The following is a 5,354-nucleotide window of genomic DNA, read 5'->3' as shown; positions in this document are numbered from 1 at the left end:
TTGTTGATAGGGATAAAGGACAAAGAGATTGTTGGCAACGATCATTTGTGAGAAGGGCCAGCGTGATGAACAGAAAGAAAGAAAAAAGTGAAGCAAAGAAAACCATGATAGCATTAACAAGCCCCTTTAAATAAGACTTCTCTCTTTTTCTGTTTCTCTTTAAACATAGCATCTCTCTCTCTCTCTCTCTCTCTCTCTCTCTCTCTCTCTCGTTCTTCTTCGCTGTTATAGCGTTAGATACGTCTATAATTTTTTTTTCCGAGAGAGAGAGAGATTATACAAAAATGTGTTTAGAGTACATATGATTTTTAACAGCGTCAACGAGTTAAAAAACAATTAAATGTAACTAAGAAAGTAATAACCGCTAATCTGAATTCCTTTATTAACTAAAACAAATATTGATAAATACACTCGTGTGCGTATGCACAAACACACACACAGGTGCAAAAATTGCTACGCAGTAAGAGAGACGGTCGGGGAGGAGGTAGAGATGGTGACTGCGATAACATACCGTAACTTGTCACTGAAAGTGATGGAAATAAAAAATCAAAAGAAAAAAATGTGAAAAATATGAAAAAAAAAAAAAAAAAAAGCTAAGTTAGATTAAAATTTCCGTAGTGTAAGTTACGGTATGGTATCGCAGTCATCATCTCTACCTCCTCGCCGATCGTGTCTCCTCGTGCGTGTGTGTGTGTTTGCGCATACGCACACGAGTGTGTTTGTATCAATATTTGTTTTAGTTAATAAAGGAATTCAAATTCGCTTACATTGTTTTTTTAGTTACATTTAACTGTCTTTCAACTCGTTAACGCTGTTAAAAATCATATGTACACAAATTTTTGTTTAATCTCTCATTTTTTTTTAATCTCTTTCTCTCTCTCTCTTTCTCTTTCTCAGAAAAAATTAATAGATGTCTCTAACACTAACAGTGAAGAAGAACGAGAGAGAGAGAGAGAGAGAGAGAGAGAGAGAGAGAGAGAGAGAGAGAGAGAGAGAGAGAGAGAGAGAGAGAGAGAGAACATGTTAACACCATGTCTACCTTCTCGCCGATCGTCCGTCTCCTCCTGGCGTAGCAAATCCTACACCTGCGTTGGCCTGTCTCTAAGGTAAAGTGGCAATAAAACACATTTTTTATTTATTATTTCTTTATAATTATCTTTTTTATATGCTTCTTTCATATTATGCAGTTATGTTATTGTTATGTGTAATTATGTGTAGCCATTTATTAAGGATTTATTATGGGTTTTTAGGCTGAGGAACGAATTAAATGAATTACCATGTATTCTTATGGGAAAATTCGTTTCTACATCCGAACATTTTCTACATCCGAAGTTGGTTGTGGAACGAATTAAATTCGTATGTAGAGGTACCTCTGTATAGCCATGATAATTTTCACATTTTCAGTTTAGGAATAATGTATTGACAAAATTCTGTCGCTAATAACTAGAAAATGACACCACATACGAGAAACAGTATTCAAATTCATAATTACTAAAAGTGTTCACATTTCGGTTTTGCACATTGTTCCCACACTAACAAACCTTACATTATTTATATGGATATACTTTTGGCAGAGCTGGAAGGCAGCCATTAGATTTAAAATGCGAGGTGGCAACCCTGTCTACAGTGAACCCTCGCTACTTCGCGGTTCGACCATCGCGGATTCACCACTTCGCGGATTTTTTCCATAACCCATATATATACAGTAATATATATATATATATATATATATATATATATATATATATATATATATATATATATATATATATATATATATATATATATATATATATGTATGTATGCATGTATTTATGTATATATGTAGGTATGTATATGTGTATACGTATAAATATATATATATATACACACACACACACACACATATATATATATATATATATATATATATATATATATATATATATATATATATCTATATATCTAAAGTAGGAAGATGTGATGTAGTTCTAAGGGAAAAGTATGGGAAATATGTCTGGGTAATAAGCAAAGCTCTACCTCCAGTTTGTTTCTACATTATGATCAGAGATAAATGTAAACAAAACATTGGTTGCCATTTTTTATCGTGCTTTTTAGCATGTTTAGGAAATGCATGATATAAAATCACCTTTAATATTTGTGCCTGTTTTAGTTTAGGGTACTGTAGTACATGCATTAAGTGTTCTGTACATTAAAGGGTAGTTTGTTAACAGTACTACGTACAAGGGAAGGTTTTAAAAGTCTGAATATACATGTTGAATAAATAGGTAAATATGGTGTCACTACTTCGCGGATTTTCACCTATCGCGGCCGCGACTGGAACCTATCTACCGCGATAAACGAGGGTTCACTGTAATACTTAAGTGGGTAGGCAGGGGGTAATTGGGGGTGCCCAGCCACCCATATACTGTATACTCTCACAGGTGTGAGCTGTGTCACTTTACTTTTGGCTGGTGGAGAGCGGACGTCTCCGCTTTCTCCCTTCAAGGCTTGGTCATTTATCACTATTGCTCTATGCTCATTTTTTCTTCACTGATATGACTGTGTTTTTAACCTGACGCTCCATTACAGAGTAATATGGCAGTTTTAAGGTGTCGATATTTGTTCCCGCGAGTTTATCGGAAGAATTCCTTTGCGCTGACTACTCCTCTTGGGGGTAACCTTTCCTGTTCGCGGGTTGGGTTTTTTCTTTACCCCCGGAGGGGAGGAATTTTTAAACCTGTTTTTTTCTTGAGTGCTTATAGACAACATCGGGGTGCGAAGTCAGTGGCTGTAGCCGAGGCTGACGTCTAGCCTGTCTTCGAGGTATGCCTCCCGTTCACCCCGACGTTGAATCCTGCGGACGACGAGTCTTCTTGCAACCTGCTGATCTCGTCGTCTCCTAACAATCCACAATTTTTCTCTCTCCCTACAAGCAACGTTTCAGCCCGCGTATGCATCTTCTGCCTATTGAGGATCCCGAGACTATGGACGATCATCAACTCAGGGCTTGCTTGCCAGTCGCCGGATCGACGGATTATTTTCTTAACGATCGCAAGGGCAAGATGCATCACCTTGTCTTTCTGGTCGGTCAGGATGTTGTTCGACAATCCATTGATAAGATCAGAATTTATTCTATTCAATGATCGCAGGGGCGAAATTCATCACCTTGTCTTCCTGGGCGGTCAGGATGTCGTTCACGACCATCCAATGATGCGTTCAGAATTTATTCTGTTCAAGGAACGTAGGGGCAAGACAAATCACCTTGTCTTCCTGGTCGGTCAGGATGTCGTTCGCGATAATCCGATGTTACATCCGTCAGGACGTCTTTTTTTGACGATCAATGATCCCCACAGAGATCGCAACGATCATGAGATTGTAATTATCACAATCTTGACAGTCTTTTTCTTGAAGACGAACACCTTTGGGAGATTACTCTGGCAGGATTCCCGTTGGGAAAACTCAAAAACAAGACACGGCTTTTTCTCAAGCAACACTTTTATATTAACCTTCAATTTGAGATAGATCGTTGAAGGGAAAGAGTGCTGCTCTGAGGTTTGCCTCCAGGTGTGAGAAATTCTCCTTCCGAGGGAGTCTCTCTACATAAATCTTGAGAACATTCACGATCACGAGCTAGACACTCGTGATCACGAGCGAGGCATTCACGATCGTGCTCAAACTTGCGATCGTGAGTTACGTTCTCTCGGGTGACCGCGATTGTTACACTACTCTCTACTCAACCCTTCTAACGGGATACACAACCTCATGAGGTTTCTGCCATTCCTTCTCAGAGAATGAAATTCAGTGCTGTCTAATTGACAGCTATAACAGTTTACCTGCTATGATTTGGGTTGGCCCTGGATGGGTGACTGACGAGAATAACAGAAGTTATTGAAAATTTTGGTTCTCCCAATCTCTGTTGGCCTTTAGCCCTTGGATCTTAGTGGAAACACATTCAACCTTCATCTGCATCCGTTTCGGGCAAACGTCTTTTGTCTACACTTCATGAAACTCATTCTTATTTATGAAGTTGGCCGATGACTTTATCCGGTAACCGGAGCTCTTCCTTAGGCCGGAGTGGTAGGGAAAGAACATATTCTATCCCCATGGGAGAACCCCTTAGCTACAAGGATACTATCTTGTACAGTATCTTCCATCTTCCTTCAGGAAATGGGAAACAGTCTCTTATCTTCTTCCTCGTGATTGGAACATTCGATCTCACAGGAAGACGCCGGACTCCGGGATACTGCCAAGCTTCGTTGGTCAGAAGTCTCTACTTTTAGTCTGTCCTCATGAGATGAGCTTAACCTTCAAACCTTGTCATTATTATTATTATTATTATTATTATTATTATTATTATTATTATTATTACTTGCTAGGCTACAACCCTATTTGGAAAAGCAGGATGCTATAAGCCCAGGGGCTCCATCAGGGGAAATAGCCAAGTGAGGAAAGGAAACTTAAGGAAAAATAAAATATTTCAAGAAGAGTAACATTAAATTAAATATCTCATATATAAACTATAACAACTTTAGAAAAACCAAAGGAAGAGAAATAGGATTGAACAGTGTGCCCGAGTGTACCATCAAGCAAGGGAAATCTAGCCCAAGACAGTGTAAGACCATGGTACAGAGGCTATGGCACTACCCAAGACGAGACAGAGAACAATGGTTTAATTTTGGAGTGTCCTTCTCGTAGAAGGGCTGTGCACATAGCTAAAGTCTCTTCTACCCTTACCAAGAGAAAAGTGGCCACTGAACAATTACAGTGCAGTAGTCATGCGAGGGAAGGTTTTACGATCAGTCCTTTAGCTAGAGAGTTATGGGGTCCTTTGACTGGCCAGACAGAAGTACATTGGATCCTTCTCTCTGGTTACGGTTCACTTTCCTTTTGCCTACACATACACCGAATAGTCTGGCCTATTCTTTACAGATTCTCCTCTGTCCTCATACACCTGACAACACTAAGATTTCCAAACAATTCTTCGTCACCCAAAGGGTTAACTACTGCACTGTAATTGTTCCATGGCTACTTTCCTCTTGGTAAGGGTAGAAGAGAGACTTTAGCCGTGGTAAGCAGCTCTTCAAGGAGGACACTCCAAAATCAAACCATTGTTTTCTAGTCTTGGGTAGTGCCATAGCCTCTGTACCGTGGTCTTCCACTGTCATGGTGTAGAGTTCTCTTACTTGGGGATACACTTGGGCACACTATTGTTTATTTCTCTTCCTCTTGTTTTATTAAAGTTTTTATAGGAAATATTTTTAGATGTTGTCACTGTTCTTAAGATATTTTATTCTTCCTTGTTTCCTTTCCTCACTGGGCTATTTTACCTGTTGGAGCCCCTGGGCTTATAGCATCCTGCTTTTCCAACTAGG

The sequence above is a fragment of the Palaemon carinicauda genome, chromosome 30, assembly GCF_036898095.1.
Source record: "Palaemon carinicauda isolate YSFRI2023 chromosome 30, ASM3689809v2, whole genome shotgun sequence".
Classification (NCBI taxonomy): Eukaryota; Metazoa; Arthropoda; class Malacostraca; order Decapoda; family Palaemonidae; genus Palaemon; species Palaemon carinicauda.
This window is presented reverse-complemented; position numbering follows the sequence as displayed.